General features: G+C 45.2%; 1 protein-coding gene and 1 pseudogene across 5 annotated transcripts in view; one reads left to right on the forward strand and one right to left on the reverse strand.

The window, feature by feature from the left end:
* The first annotated feature begins 494 nt into the window (after positions 1 to 494).
* The window catches only part of JADE3 (jade family PHD finger 3), a 138,039-nt gene continuing 121,790 nt past the window's right edge, over positions 495 to 16,743 (forward strand). For 2 of the 5 annotated variants that reach the window (XR_009257346.1, XM_058714777.1), the window contains exons 1-2: positions 868 to 981; positions 3,646 to 3,703. The gene's annotated coding sequence lies outside the window, so the exon portion shown is untranslated. Of the gene's footprint in view, positions 545 to 867; positions 982 to 3,645; positions 3,704 to 16,743 lie in introns of those variants that run through there. The other 3 variants (XM_058714779.1, XM_058714780.1, XM_058714778.1) reach the window with 3 other exon arrangements.
* LOC131503211 (large ribosomal subunit protein uL11-like) lies at positions 9,490 to 9,999 on the reverse strand (annotated as a pseudogene).

Consider the following 16,743-nt stretch of genomic DNA (forward strand, 5'->3'; position numbering starts at 1 on the left):
CTTTAAATCAACCGATCAGGGGCTTTAGTTACATCAGCAAAATATCTTCACAGCAACACGTAGATTAATGTTTGATTGAATAACTGGGGCGGTAGCCTAACCACGTTGACACCTCAAAAAGCCACACAGCATCACAGACCATTTGTGCTGGCAATTGAATAAATTTATTCTGTTCCTAGCCACCCTGGCTTTATTATTATAGGTAATTCAAGCGCAAACAACTTAAATCAACAGTGGCCCACAATGAGTTTTATACATGAGGGTCCACTTACAGAACTTTAGAGTTGAAAGGGGCCATGAAAGGCTTAGTTTGTATTTCAGCACAGCCAGGGCACCTCCCCATCGTCCTCTCGGGCACTTATCCGGGCTGAGGCTCCCCCCAGGCAGCAGCGCGCCCAGCAGGAGCAGAGAGGAACCCACCTGGAGCACGACGCCGCGGGTGCGGGAGCACTCAGGGGGCGGAGCCTCGAGGCGCGCGGCGGTGGCGACGGCGCCCAGCCCGCCAGAAGAGCGCGCGGCGGGCGGACGGCGGGGAGCCAGTCGGGTAGGGCGAGCGCGGCCGGCGGTTGGGGTGGGGGGGTGATTGGGGGGGGTTGGAAGGAAGGGGAAGAGGCGGAGCGTGGGAGCGCACAGTGTCAGGAATACAATAGTGCTCCGCGCCGCTTCAGCCGCCGCCGCCGCCGCTGCCGCCGCCGCCGCCGCTGCCGCCGCCGCCCAACCGCCGGCCCAACGCTGAGGCCTGACGGGCCGGGCGGGCGAGGGCCGAGGGCGGGAGCTGAAGCGCAGGGGGCGGCCCGGGCGGATCAGGCGGCGGGGCGGGGGGCGGGGGTGGGGAGGAGATTAGGGGGCAGGTGCGAGGGAGGGGAGAGAAGAAAGCGAGCGGTTAAGGGGGCGGTTACCACCCCTACCGGACTCGCCCGGCACATTGCCGGGCCGAGTGTGGAGCCGGGAAGGAAGGAGCCGCGACCTAGCTGTGCGAAGGTAGGCGCCACCGGAGCTGGACGCGGGGCGAGCGGGGCTGGGGGCGTCGCGCCGGGTGGGCAGCGGGAGTGGCGGCCTCGGGGAGTGGAAGCGGGCGCCGCGGAGCGCGGCGTCCCGGCCCAGCCTCGCAGCGTTCCGGGGCGCCCCGGCCCCACATCGCGGTCGCTCCGGCGTCCCCGGCGTCTCAGGGCCGAGAGCGTGTGTGGGCTGGGGTAAAGTGCCCGCCGGCCCCTCAGTCGGCCGGGGGAGCGCCGGGTGGCCGACGCGGGGGGCGGGGGGCGGACGCCGGAGCTCGGGCTCGGCTACGGCTCCGCTCGGGCAGGAATTGAGCGCCATAACTGTTGCGGCCGTCCCCTCCGGTGCCCCCTCCCGGCGCCCCCTCCCTCTCTGTGCTCTGCCCGGTCTCGGGGCTCCCGGGGTCAGCCCCGCGGCGGGAGGACCTGCTCTGCGGGCCGCCCCGGGGCCGGATGCTCCGGGGAGCGGGGGCGCGCCCCTGGCTGTTTCGGTGTTGGGGGGCGTGCGGAACCGAGTGCTTGGCGAGGGGGGCCGGGCGGTTCGGGGGAGCCCGGGTGCCCCCGGAGCAGGAGCGTGAGCGCCCCGCGGGCTAGCGAACTTTCCCTCCCCCTCCCGTCATTGTTCGGGCGCTGCCGGTCCGGGGCCGCGGCGACCGCCGAGCGCCGGGCGGTCCGGGGGGGAGGGGGGTGGTGGGAAAAGCGGGAGGGCTTTGCGAATCTTACGGGAAAATTTTCCCACCGCTGGGCACGGCAAAGTTAACTTTTCTCCGGCGATCGAGTTGGTTTTATTCCCTCGGCCGTGGGGCGATCGATTTAAAAAGAGAGAGAGAGAGAGAGTGAGAGCGTGCCTCCCTCCAATCTTTTTCTCTCGCTTTTCAGAGCCACGGCTTCGGTGAAGTCTGGCTTTAAATTGCGCAGGGCAACCTGCGTTTATTATTTGTGAGAAGGAGAGGTGTGGGGGGGGGCGGGATCTCGAGTGAGTGACCGTAATGGTGGTATGTGAAGGCATGTTTAAAAGTTGGTATCATTGTGTAGCCCTGGGACATATGTAGTTCCCAGGCATTTGGCAAGAAACTTGTTTGGCCGCTTCTCTGACTTTCTGAGTTGCTAGGAAATCATGCCCTCAGATGTGCGCAAGATTTTTTGATGTGAGAACCGTTTATCTGTGAAACTGAGGATGGGATCCCCGCCCCCTCCCCCCCCCCCCCCCCCCACTCCGGACGCCGTCTGATTGTATAAGAAATCAAAACCGTGTTGGTGGTGATTTCAGTGGCCTGGAGGGAAGAGCGACCTCATTCTCTGTATTCAGTCCGGTAAAGATAACTGTCTGCTTCTCTCTAAACTTGGAAAGTAATGGAAAATAATTTAGGTAAAGACTGGTTGCACAACATCTTGGCTCAGTTTAAGCAACTCAGAATCCACTTTCCCAGAGTAGTTCTTTTAAATACCTTCCCTGAAGCCACTTCTTGCCAGCCTGGGGATGGGGGTGAGGGTGAGAAAGGAGTCGGTCTGAACAAAGCATTGTGTTTTATTTAATTTAATATTTTCATAACATCTGTAAACAATGGGAATGTGGATCCCTGCCTCTGTACCCTTTGAATACCTAGTTTTCATGCTTTTATAGCATCATGTGATTACTCTCCGGATAAGTGAAAATAGATTTTTTTTTTCTTTTTTGTTTAGCCTAGGAGCATTTTACCTCTATAACATCGTTTTCTTTTTTCGTTTAAAGTGAGCTCTGGGGCACCTGGGTGGCTCAGTCGGTTGGGCGGCCGACTACAGCTCAGGTCACGATCTCACGGTCTGTGAGTTCGAGCCCCGCGTCGGACTCCCGGCTGACAGCCCAGAGCCTGGAGCCTGCTTCCGATTCTGTGTCTCCCTCTCTCTCTGCCCCTTCCCTGCTTGCTCTCTGTCTCTCTCTCTCTCTCTCTCTCTCTCAAAAATAATAAACATTAAAAAAAAATTAAAAAATAAATAATAAAGTGAGCTCTGAGCTGAAATACTCGAATCGTAAACGATAATACCTCTCTTCAAAGGGGTGAAGGGATTACATGAGATTTTTGGGATGTGCTTCTCAGTATTAGCTACCATCATTACCACCTTTTCTTTAGCTGTGCTCTTCTCTACAATTTTGTTTGCTAGAGAAGAGTTCTTAACCCAGTATCTTTGCCTGGAAACAGCTCCTTGCATTTTTCATCCAATCAGTTCTGGGATACTCTGGGGTGCAGGTCTGGTTCTAGAACCCGCACATTGTCTCCCTCCTTTCTGAGTCATGTTGCTGTGCCTTGGCAGCGTGATGAGTGCCTTCTCACTTTGAGTAGCCTGTGAACCTTGGTCACAGGTAAGAGAAAGTGGAGAAGGGCCTTCCACTCCTTCCTGAGGTGTTTGTGATCAGCTGTGAGAGCCAGGAGTAACGTGGAAGCAGCCTTAGGGGTGCCTGTGTTCCCCCTTCTGGCCTGTGGATGAGGTTCTGAGAAGGACAAGTTACGATGCAGAGCTCTCATAGTTGAGACACATAGGTTAGTCAAAGTAAAAATAAAGAACAAATGATGTGAGGCTGGTAGGTTGGGTATGCTCCTCTCCTTTGATAATGCTTGTCTTTTCCCTCCCTTGTGTTCCACCAACCATAACAATCCATTTCTCTCCTCAGCTACACCAGTCTATTTAGTCTTTTTGCCCACTACTTTGAGGTCTGACTGGAAAACTAGGCAAGTATTTTGGGGGACGTTGGGGGAGGCAGGAGGCACCGGGTGTTTGTAAAGGCATGGCATTACAGAGGGCTCTTAATAAGCCTTGATCAGGGATACAGAGGTCCTATTATCATAGGACATAATGCATCTACCTCCTCATGGAAGTTATATAAAACAGGATCTATCTGAGGAGGGTAGAGATCATATGCTGGCTTACATTAAGAAAAAAAAAAAATGTCTCAGGGTGCCTGCATGGCTCAGTCGGTTGAATATCCAATCTTGATTTCGGCTCAGGTTATGATCCCAGGGTTGTGGGATCAAGCCCAGCATTGGACTTTGTGCTGAGAGTGGAGCCTGCTTAAGATTCTCTCCCTCCACCTCCCCATGTCTCCCTCTCCTCTCCCCCTCCCTCCCCCTCCCCCTCCGCCTCCCCCCTCTGCCTCCCCCTCCCTCCCCCTCTGTGCCTCCCCCTCTCCCTCCCCCCTCTCCTTCCCCCCCTCTCCCTCCCTCTCCCCTTCCTGATTACCCCCCCTCAAATAAAATTTAAAAACTTTTAAGAAAAATCTCATCAAGGAATAACTTACCTCACCTTATAGGTGAGGGGTGAGTGTTGGGTGACACCCATCTGGCACTCTTCTGAAGTGGCTAATATGAGGACACTTGAGTGGTTTAGAAGTTTCTCCCTGTTGTTCAGTTACAGTGGCTGGGAAAGCTGAAGCATTCTGGTTTGTGGGGGAAAGTCTAGGATGAATGGGTAAAAATAATTAGTGAATAAAAAGGTGCTAGCAAATGCTCATTGGAGACCAAGTAACTACCACATTGAGTTTTCTGTTTTCTGAAATACTTGTGACTCCTCTATGGTTATTTTTGCCTCCTGCCTGTAGGTCTCTCCGTAGACAATAGCAGTAAAGCTCTTATCATCAAAACTGCCTCTGTGGTTCTCTTGGGGGGCAGAAAGAAGGGTCCTGGGAAGAATTTGCCTGACCCCATGGCTAAGCTTGGGAAAAGTAACTCAGAAGGCAGTCAACTGAAGAAAGTATGTAGGGTGCCTGGTATGGGGAAATGGTACTGAGGTTTTGACCAATAGGAGATACCCATGTGTTCGTTAATACTGTTTAAGCAGTAAATAATTTAATCTCCATCACAACCCAGAGGCCATAGCTGAGCTCTGCTACCCAAGGAGTTCCTTGTCCGTTGATGTTGGCTGACAGGCAAGGAAATCCAAGCCTGGAATGTGCTTTTTGGAATAGCTGACAAGAGAATATGGTATCAGCATGGTCAGTACACCAGCCAGACCTTGTGTGTTGGAGTCTCCTGGGACAGTTCTTCTTATTAGATTTTAAAAAAGCTTCTTATTTTGATTATAATTACAGAAATATTGCAAGAATAGTACAAAGAACTCCTGTATTCCCTTTACCCAAGGTCACTAATTATTACTAGTTCACTCCCACTTGCTTTATCATTTGTTCTCTTTTTCTAAACCATCAGAAAGTAACCATTGCCAGATTAGCACTTGTCAAGGGCATCCTGTCCTGAAGGGTGGCTCAAGTGTAGCAGTGGAGTATAGCAGAATTTTGGTGGTGATGCAGGGCCCCAGAGGTAGAGGGGCGTCTACCTATAGCTGTAAAGGGCATATGTGTAAGTCAGGTGAAATCAATGTATGGTGCTACATATAGAAATCATTATCAGTTATAAAAGTGGTTATGATAAACTCTACTTTTGTCATCCTTCATGACAAGTTTGTTGCCAACTATGCCAAACTTCAAAATTGTTATGAAAATCCACTCCACCACTCCAACTTCGCAGCCGTAATGTATTCTCCAACATTTTCATTTAATTAGTTCAGCAAATGCGTATTAAGTGCCTACTATTTGCTAGGGGTATAAGAGGTGAAAGACAGCTCATCCCACTGAGAGTTCAACATCCAATGTAAAGGAAGAAGGAAATCTATCGGCGGGGGGGGGGGGGGGGCGGCGGTGGCGCGCAGGCGGAATTTGGTTGAAGGAGTTTACAGGAAGTGCTTAAATACCAGACTCGTTAAGGATCTGAAGAGTAGATACCTGGGAGTAGAATGTGAAGATCCATCTTCTCTGAGGCTTGCTGCTCTTAGATAACAAGGTTCATGATTGGGGAAGCCTTTGGTGGTGTATACCCAGCACAGGCTATGGGTTCAGGCCAACTTGGATTTGAATCTGCCACTTGATCTTGGCCGGTACTTCTCTATGCCTCAGTTTCTTCATCTGCCTAACCACATCTCCAAGGTAATAATTAATTGAGGTCAAAATTGCTCTGTAAACATTCATTTTATCTTCCCCCCCGCAAGAAATGCAGTATGTGGGGAAATAGCATGAGCAGTATTAGGTATTAAAGTGGGATGCAGGGGAGTGTTTCTATTTTTCCTACAAATATATATGTAATTGCTAATTGTACTGAGAGCTATGATGGAGATCACTATAAGGGATAATAACAACAGTAGCTATGATTTGTTGACCATTGCCTGTGTACTGAGCACTGTACTAAGGTACTTAATATAGTATATCTCTGTGAAGTATGAGGCAAAGCTAACTTGCCCACGGTCACACAGCAAGTAAGAGGTAGAATGCTTTTGTAAGGGAGACTAGCAAGGTTCCCTGGACCCTGAATAATGAGCAGGAATAAGCAAGGCAAAAGGGAGGAGGGATTGCCAGGCCAAGGGAACACCAGGTGTTGTGAGGGCACTGAGGTGGGAGAGAGATGTGGAGAGGATCCACAGAGGTTTGGCTAGGACCTGGGGAAAGAGAGATGAAGTAGGCAGGGGGAGATTGACAGGGCCTTATGGGACCTCATTAAGCAGCTTGTATTTTATTCCAAGGGCAACGGGAGGCTGCTGGAAGGTGTTTTCCACCTTAAACCATACGGGGTGTGTTGGGGGGGGTGTGTGGTGGTGTGGTGTGTGTAATCCAGAAAAACATCTAGTGAGGCTTAAACAAAAGTAGCCTATAAGTCATTTCCCCTTCAGTGTCCCACTTTGTGATCCAGTGGAAGCAGTGTTTCTGGCCCAAATGTGTAGATCTTAAGCAGTTTCTACTGCCCACCATTAACATGGCTAAAAAGAGTTGCTGTGATGCTGGAAGAAGCTGGTCCTGCAGAATGTTTCTAGAAGGTTTAATTAGGTTTATATATCTGATGCTTTTTAGGCTGCAGTAAGGGAGGTCTTTCAGCTTTCACTGAGCCCTGTCAAATGGGGAAAAAAGTAAAATTAGGAGAAGTCATTCCTGGAAACCTGAGTTGTGTTAGAAATGGAACTGTTGAGTATAAGACTTTGGTTTAAATATATCATGATAAAGATGCTTCAGTGACTAAATGGAAATTTTTAATGCTTTTTGTTTTTTTGGTGTGTGCCATCTGTGATGGCAGACAGCACATTTGTGAGAATCTGGGAAGACTTAGACATTTTTTCAGTACTTATATATTTATTTATTCTCATCCAGGTACTGCAGGTTTTTCTGTTTGAAACTATTTCTTTTGTGCAGAATCAACTTCGCAGGAGGAAAACCAGTGTTCTCTTCCCCTTTCCATATGTACCAGACTGCAAACATACTTACTTTGAAGTAGCCTGTGTCAGTTAGCTTTTGGGGGGCAGGGAGGGTGGTTGGATGATCTAGGTTGGCCTTGCTCACACATCTGGTGCTTGTCAGGCTGGTTGGTCTAGGAGGCCCTAAGCAAGGATGGCTCATCTCCACTCCAAATGGTCCCTCCTTCGGCTGGCTGGTCTGGATGGGTTAACATCGTGGTCTCAAAGGCACAAAGAGTAGCCAGCAAGAGCAAGCTCCAGTGTACAAGCACTTCTCTTGTGTCTGCTTGTGTCATATTTGGTATTGTCCCATCAGCCAAAGTAGGGAAGTGCTTCCTTGGCTAAGCCCAGAGTCATAATGGGAGGGAGCCATCTAAAGGTGCAAACACCAGGTGCCTGGGTGGCTCAGTTGGTTAAGCGTCTGATTCTTGATTTCAACTCCGGTCATGATCTCACAGTTTGTGCGTTCAAGCCCCGCATGGGGTTCTATACTGACAGTGTGGAGCCTGCATGGGATTCTCTCTCTGCCCCTCCCCTGCTCACGCTAGCTCTCTATCTCTCTCTCTTTCAAAGTAAATAAATAAATAAACTTACAAAATTAAAGGTGCAAATTCAAGGAGATGCAAAAAAAAAAAAAACAAACTGGGGGCCATTACTTAAGTAATGCAAAATAATCATTAATGTAACCTCTTTTCCTTTGATAAATCTTGTTAAACACTCATTTCTAAATGTACTGTATTCTTGAGATTAAGTAATACAATTGGGCCATCTTCTCTTCTACTGAGTGTGGAGCTGAGTGGTGTTTTTTTCCAGAAGGAAACTGAAGGGAGACAGTGTGCTCTGGATATAAATATTCTTGTGAATGGCTTGACTGCTCACTGATTTTGTGTAGCTATTAACAAAGGAATTCGTGGGTTTTCTCAACCTCCTGTTCAAGTTTTATCACAAAAACTTAGTGTACTAGGCTGTACTGCATTTTGTAGTCAAGCAAAAGGATAGTTAATTGGAAATCCATCACTACCTGAAAGATGAGAGAAACATTTGCAGCCTTTCCTTATAACCTTTATGTGATTTATAGTTTTTACCTGAGAAGAAATCCTTATTTGGGCATTATAATAAAGACAAAGGATTCCCTCTAGGTGTGTTTCATTTGGTCAAGATTCTAAAGTCTTCTGGGGTGCCGGGGTGGCTCAGTCGTTGAAGCTTCCAACTTCGGCTCAGGCCATGATCTCGAGGTTCCTGGGTCCGAGCCCCCTATCGGGCTCTGTGCTGACAGCTCAGAACCTGGAGCCTGCTTCGGATTCTGTGTGTCTCTTTCTCTCTCTGCCCGTCCCCCGCTTTTGCGCTTGCATTCTCTCTCTCAAAAAGTAAATAAACACTTAAAAAAAGACTTTAAAGTCTTCGCTGTGGTTGTAGTGAAGAATCCAGTATTGTGCTGTGAAGTGAGTGGTCAGTGACCAGCAGTTTGGGGCATTAGCCTTTGGCCTTTGCTTGTGAAGTTTTCTGAAGTAACTAACACCTTTCACATAACTGAAATAGGCTTTGCAACCAGCTTGTGGCCTGAAATATATTACATGAAAATGCAACTAGACCCTAGGAAGCATGTGTGGGAAACTGAGGAGAAGGCTCACTTTGTATATCTTAGCGATGTACATTCCTCCAGAAAATTGCCTGGTGATAGAATCTTAGCTTCCTTTCTTTCCTCCTAGGATAAAAATAAAAAATGGAAAATCCCTGACATTTTAAAAGTCAGTGACTTGAAAATAGCCATCAAAATTATAAATGCCTGTATCATTTGACCCAGCAAACACATCGAAGAATTTATTCAACAATTATTTGCATATTACTTGGAGTGTTGCTTATGATAGCGAAATATTAGTAATATTCTAAGTATTGAGCAAGGCTTGGTTATTACACTGATAGTAGAATATTACACTGATATTGCATGATCCCTAAGATGTACAAACTTAAGAAAAACAGGAAATGGAAGAGTGTGTATTATATGCTGCCATTTGTGATAGCTACTGGGGCAATAATATGTGCTGTATAATATGTACATTTTTTCTTACTTGGACATAAAATATTTCTGGAAAAGTGTTCAAGATACTGATAGCTTTAGGGCATATAGAGCCAGGGTAGAGAGTTGGAAGAAGATTCTTCACTGCATAAACTTTTGTATATACCTTTTGATTTTTTTTTTTCTTTTTGGCTGTCAAATGATCCTTTATTGAAATATTTTCCTTTCTGGTTCTTAACTAGCTGGGCATTCCACTGAACCATTATTGGTGTTATCTGTGATATCATGAGGGTGGCAGCCGTCAACCTTGCAGACCACAGATTGGGGAGTCCCCAGGATCTCTTTCATGGTTCCAGAGAGTTCTCTGGCTAAAGATCAGTGCCGCATCTGTTGGGCAAGGTTGACAGTCTCATCAAAAGTGATATTTCTACTGTGCTTAATGTTTTTCTGCTTCTTTCTGTCTCTTGGCAGTTCCTGAAAGGCTTTGATAATCAGGGCAGAGGAAGAAGGTACCACTTCAGTCTGAGCCTGTCTGTTCTGAATGGTCATTTTCAATGTAATCCTCAGACCCTTCCAATCTCTGGTTGCCTTGGCAGTGTCATTACCAACGTTTTTTGGAGACAGAACCTGGGGGCCAATTTTTGCAGCCAGGACAGACATGGCGCTGACTTCCCCACCTGTGCACCTTAGGTATACAACTTTGATCTTGTTGGGGTCGAACTTAGGAGGCATGGTGGAGGTGGCTGGTGTCCTATAACCCAGATTTGGGAGGACCAAAGAGAGTTGCACCTTCACCTCCTCTAAGGTGAAAGTCAAAAGTACCTTTTGAATTTTAAGCCGTGTGAATACAGTACCCTATTTTATTTTTTAAATTTTTTTTTCAACATTTTTTATTTATTTTTGGGACAGAGAGAGACAGAGCATGAACGGGGGAGGGGCAGAGAGAGAGGGAGACACAGAATCGGAAACAGGCTCCCGGCTCCGAGCCATCAGCCCAGAGCCTGACGCGGGGCTCGAACTCACGGACAGCGAGATCGTGACCTGGCTGAAGTTGGACGCTTAACCGACTGCGCCACCCAGGCGCCCCCAGTACCCTATTTTAAAAACCAAATACATTTATTTTAAAAAGAGATGATATATGGTGATGGTGATATGAACTTCCATGGACTTACACCCAACAGCTATGGCTGTTAAAAAATATATATATGTATCCAGTCAGTTTTGTCTCATAGAAATGCCTCAGAATAGTGCACTTCTGAATTTTTAGCTAAAGTCCTGCATTTTCCAGAATTTCATACGAGTGGAATCATACAATACGTAGCCTTTTTTGGTCTGGCTTCTTTTACTTGATTCATCCATTTTATGTGAACTAATAGCCTGTTCCTTTTTATCACTGAATAGTATTCCATTGTACGGATGCCCCACAGTTCGTACAGTTACCTGTTGAAGGACAACTTGGCTGCTTCCAGTTTCTTGGTGATTATGAATAAAGCTGCAGTAAATATTAGCATACAGATTGTTTTGTGTGAAACATAAGTTTTCAGTTCATTTGGGCAAATACCTAAGAGTGGGACTGCTGAGTTTTTATGAGAAACTGTCAAACTGTCTTCCAAAGTGGTTCTACCATTTTGCATTCCCACCAGATTAGGTGTGTGTCAAGTTTCATCTTCCTGCATATGGATGTCCAGGGGTTCCAGAACACTTGTTGAAAAGTCTATCCGTTCTCCATTAATACTGCTTTTGCACCTGTGTCAGAAATGTGACTATGCTTGTGTGGGTCTATTTCTGGGCTCTCTGTGCTGTTGCATTGATCTGTGTGTCCATTATTGTGCTATTACCACACTTTCTTGATTACTGTCGCTTTTTGGTAAGTCTTAAAATTAGGTAACACGAGCACTCTTACTATTTTTCTTCTCTCCCAAAATTGTAGTGGTGAGAGAGGACATCCTTAAGTTGTTCCAATCTTGAAAAACATTCCATCTCTCACCATTAAGTATGATGTTAGCTGTATGTTTTTAAAATATATATACCCTATTGTGCTGAAAAGAGTTACCATAGCAGTCCTGATGCTGCTTGCTATCTTTAGCGGGCCTCACAAGATTGGCCCTTGCCTGGTGTCTTGAAAATTGGCTTTTCAATCATTTTGAAAATAAAATCTTATACTCAACCTTCATTTGTTACTTTTCCAGTGTTCATTTCTTTATGCTAATCCAAGCTCCTACCTTAATCATAATTTTCTGCCTGAAGGATTTTTCCTTAATGTTTCTTTTGTGCCAGGTCTGCTGACAGTATATTCTTTGCTTTTGAGAGTCTTTCTTTGTTTCTTCACTTCTGAAGGACATTTTTGTGGGATATGGAATTCTGGGTTGACAGTTCTTTTCCTTTGCAACGTATTACTCTACCGTTGCCTTGCTTGCATGGTTTCTGATAAATCGGCTGTAATTTTTGTCCTGTTTCTCCACGTGGTTAATGTGTCTTTTTTTCCTCTGACTGCCTTCAGGCTCTTTGTCTTTGCCTAGATATGGCTTTTTAAAATTTCGTCATATTTATCCTTCTTGGTGTTCCTCTGAGCTTCTTGTATCTGTGGATTGTTGTCTGTCACTGATTTTGGAGAGTTCTCAGTCATTATTTTTTCACATCATTCTTGTGTTCAATTTTCTCTTTTTTTATTCCTCTGGAATTCCAGTTTACAAGTATGTTATGCTGTTTGATATTTTCTCACAGTTTTTACATGCCATGTTCGAATTTTTCACTCTCTTGTCTCTTTTTATTTTAATTTTTATTGATCTGACCAATAAACTCGATCGTTATGCTCACAGATTCTTTCCTTGGCCGTGTCTAATCTCCTGTTGAGCATGTTGGGTTTTTTGTCCTTTTTTTGAGCATGTTGGGTTTTTTTTTTAACTTTTTTTTTTTTATTTCTAGCATTTCGATTTCTTGCTTATCCTTTCTGTATTTTTGCTGAAATTATTCATCTAGACTTGCATGTTGCCTACCGTGCAACTCTACCATTAGAGTCTTTAATATATTAATCATAATTCTTTTAAATTTCATTCCAGATAGTCCCAACATCTGTATTCATATTGAGTCTAAATTTGATGATTGCTCTGTCACTTGGAACATTTCCTTGCCTTTTACTATGCCTCATAATAAAAAGCTGAACATGGCTGAAAAGCTGTTGAAAGCTGTTGAAACTGAACATGGGCAGGAGATACTGAGGTAAATATTTGATATGTTTGGAGAAGAACACAGGTGTCCTTCTGCTAGGCCTTTAGTGTGGAGATTTGAGTTAATCGAGTCAGGAGTTGGCTTGTATTTGATGTTTGTTTTTGGTAGGGCACCAGAGATTTCTGACTCCTCTAGTGATACCTTCTTTTTGACTCCGGCTTGGCTTTGGGGTTTTCTTTGTGCTGTTTCCCAAGAGCTACCTCTCCTAGCCCTCCCAGTTGTATTCCACTGTTACTAACCACATAGCTGGTTTGGCAGGTGGTGGCAGTGGGGAGGAGGGAGTTTTCTGATGACTGGATGAAACCTCAGACTTAGGCAGGTATTGGAACCTGGGTCTTGAGTATGTCCTTTACAAGAATTCCTGCTCGCCCTCCAGGGGTGAAGCTTCTTTTTCTTTTTCCTGTCTTCCTCTTCCCCAGCTGCAGTTGAGTGTCCTGAAGCCAGGGGTTTCAAGCCCTTCCCCCTACAGATTAAGCCTTTTGTTCTGTACTGGAGATAAAGGAAAGGGGTCTGGGTGGATTTCACAGTGGGTGTTGTTTTCCTCAGCCAGCCGGCACCAGGATGGGAGCTTTGTCTGGGATTCCCCTGATTCTTTCTCTAAGAGCCTGGTGGGATTCCTGTAGGAAAAACTTGTAAGAGGATGGGAATTCCTCCGCCCTGTGTGGCACCCAGGAGCTTCATACTCTCATGACATCCCATACTCTGGCCTTCGGTAACTTGTTAGAATTTCTGGTTTAATCTTCCTACCAGTTTACATGCCCAGATCCTGTGTCTTCCTGCAGGCATCTGTCTCTTCAGATATCCGGATGGTAGTTTGCCCTGTACTCCATACTTTGATAGGTCTGAGAAGAGTCATCGGTTTTTCAGTTTGTCTAGCTTCTTTCTCATAATGGTGAGAATGATGGTTTTCCAGACCTTTACAAATCTGCTGAAACCTGAGTCCTAAAATGAGTTTTAATCTATATAAATGTCTAATGCAGTGCACGGCCCATAGAAACTCAGCACAGGTTAATTTTTCCTTTCTTTTTCTCACCTCTTTGCATGTTCTGGTTTTATGGCTAGGGAACCAGGAATAATTGATTCTCGTTTGAGTTCTGCATGTTTTAGGCTTTAAGGGGGCGCCTGTGTGGCTCAGTTGGTTAAGCATCCGACTTCAGCTCAGGTCGCCATCTCATGGTTTGTGGGTTCGAGCCCCACATCGAATTCCTGCTCTGCGCTGTCAGCACAGAGCCCACTTAGGATCCTCCGTCTCCCTCTTTCTCAGCCTCTCCTCCATGAGCGCACTGTCTCAAAAATAAACAAACATTAAAAAAAAGAAACCTCTACACCACTGGCAGTATGTTGTTACATGTTTGTCTTGCTCTCTTTCAGAATTCTATATATGCCTTTGTAATTATCGAGAACATCGTTAGCGCTCAGAAATAATTTGCCTCATTCAAAATTAGAGCTTGATTTAGTCTTCCCACAGTGTAGGTTTTGTTAGTAACCATGTGTCTGTCATTTTTATTCCCCACATTTCCGGGTGCAGTGCAGTTCAGCAGATATTTTAAGTGCCCACTGTGCTATGAGTGAGGCAGTAGGTGTTGAGTAGAATACGAGCGTGACCTGGTAAGTGGAGTAAGAGGTTCTCAAAGGCAATGGAAACCCTCTGGATGGAAGGATATTGCAACTTGGGAAATATCTCCATTTCAATCTAGAAGGATTTTTTAAAAATTTTAATTCTGTTTCTAGTTATACTAGAGATATACTAGAGGTGCATTCTAGTAAAAATTGAAAAGCTGTAGAAAGAGCCATGGTTGTCCATGACATCCTTATAACATCCTCATTTTATCACATTGTCCTTCCCAGGGTTAATTTTGATTACTTATTTTTGTTTTACTATGCAAATTGCTGTGCCAGATGTCATGCCGTCTAATAACTTACTGAAATACGTGTATTTTTAAGGCACTAAGCACACAAATTCATTTAACCTTTAAGGAATGTTTATTTAAAGGGATAACTCATCATTCAGTTTGGACGTGTGACCTGATAATGGTTCTTTGCTTCACATTGTAGTGTAACTCTTAATTTTTAAATCTGAAAACTACTGTTAGCGATAGGTAGAATGGTATTGTGAGTAAATGGAAAATACAGAAATTAGTATTGACCAAAAAGAAGATGGCCTCTTACCATTTTCTTTAATTATCATCCAGTAAATTGACTTTCAGGGGATATACATAGTCTTGTGGATTTTGATACATGTATAGATCAGTATAACCACCATCATAATCAAGGTACAAAACAGTTCCATCACCCCCCCAAGACTCCTTTGTGTTACCTCTTCAGTGACACTTTTCCCTCCCCAACTCTTGGCAACCACTGATCTGTGCTCCATCACTAGCTTTATCACTGTGAGGATGTCATATAAATGGAGCGAGGCTGAATGTAATCTTTTGAGTCTTGCATTTTTTTTCACTCACCATAATGCTTTTGAGATTCATCCAAGTTGTGTATATTAACAGGTGTTCCTTTTTTATTGTTGAATAGCATTCCATTGTAGAAATGTACCACATTTGGGTTGTACCAGTTTGGGGTAATTATAAGTAGAGCTGCCGTAAGAATTTATGTGCAAGTGTTTATAGACACACGCGTTTGCATTTTTTAAGGCAAATACCTGAGCGTAAGATTGGTAGAATTATAGTAATGTTCATGGTGAAACTAGTTCGCTGGTGTTCTAACGCTAGAATGGATAGAGTAGTAGAGACTCAAGTTGTTTGAATTATGCTTACTTAGTCATGCAGCCGTGAGTGAGTTTAACCTCTTTGTGCCCCAGTTGCCTCTTTTGTAAAATGAAGTTAATAATGATAACCACTGGGATTGTTGTGTGGAATTAAAGACTTCTTAAGGATACAATGCCGAGCAATGTCTGGCATACCAAATGTTATTATTATTTCATGTTTAACTGAACCTTGTCAGAAACATTCATCTGTAATTAAAATAGGGAAATTAAGTAATCCATAAGTGTGATGTGTTTAGTAGGCAAGCCTCCAAAGCAATGCCGTCTCTAGGGGAAGTTTTAGAAGTTATCTTTAGGGGAGGCTAGGTGGCTGAGTCGGTTGGGCATCCAACTTCAGCTCAGGTCAGGATCTCGCGGTTTGTGAGTTCAAGCCCCGCGTCGGGCTCTGTGCTGACAGCTCAGAGCCTGGAGCCTGCTTTGCATTCTGTGTCTCCTCCTCTCTCTGCCCCTCCCGTGCTCACGCTCTGTCTCTCTCTGTCTCTCGATAATAAATAAACATTAAAAAAAAATTTTTTTTTAAGTTATCTTTAGTGGTGAAAAAGTTCAGGACCATACGTATGGGAGTCCTATGTAATAGCCAAAGATTGGACTGCATGCCCATTTTTGATGATTTTACTTGCCCTCTCAGCATTAAAGAATCACATTCACCAAAATTTAGTACATTGCTATACTTAATGAAGAAACTGCAAAAAGTACCTCAAAATCAACTAACATTCATTTAGTGCTTGCTGTATACCAAGCCCCAGGATAGGCATTCCTCAAGGGTATAAACCTGAGTACCTCCCCACAAAATAAGAAATTTGGATAATCACTAAATGTTATTTTTATACTTTTTAAAGTTGACACTGACGAGGCATGATTTCTTGGAGCCCCTATGATGTGAGCCGTCTGTGATTTCTCAGGTCCTATCTTAAAACACATCTTTTTACAGGAAACCTCCCCAGTTTTGAGGAGAGAATTGCAAAACTCAGCATGCCTGAGTGAATCTCTCCCTAGAGCACTGTGTCATTAGAAAATGCAACAGAGGCCCCTTTCTTGCATAACTGCTCTATAGTATGGTCTGGCTCAGTCTGAGAAAGCACCAAGGGCAAAGGGGATGTGTTTTCCCCTGGAGAACTCCCTGTCCTGTGAGGTACACACAAAGGCCTACCCATCCACCTACTATACAGTGAATGAAAGCCAGTGTGTGCAAAGAGGAACCCAAATATCCTTTCTTCTCTTGTCTGTTCAGTTGTTTTCTAATGTATTCACATGCCGCGGTCTGTCAACTGAGGACAGTTCTTCACCTGCACTTTCAGGGTAGCTAACTGGGTGGAACAAGAAGTTTAGAGCACACACTCTAGGATGTCATCTCTAAACTTCCCTCACTGCCTCCCCTCCCCAAGTATCACCACCATCCAACACTCAGGTTTACCTGGAGCCTTTCCTCGCAATTGGAGCCTCCTTCCCTCTTTGCCCTGCCAATCCTGCCTGGGCCATTTCTT

This window comes from Neofelis nebulosa, chromosome X (assembly GCF_028018385.1).
Source record: "Neofelis nebulosa isolate mNeoNeb1 chromosome X, mNeoNeb1.pri, whole genome shotgun sequence".
NCBI classification, from domain to species: Eukaryota; Metazoa; Chordata; class Mammalia; order Carnivora; family Felidae; genus Neofelis; species Neofelis nebulosa.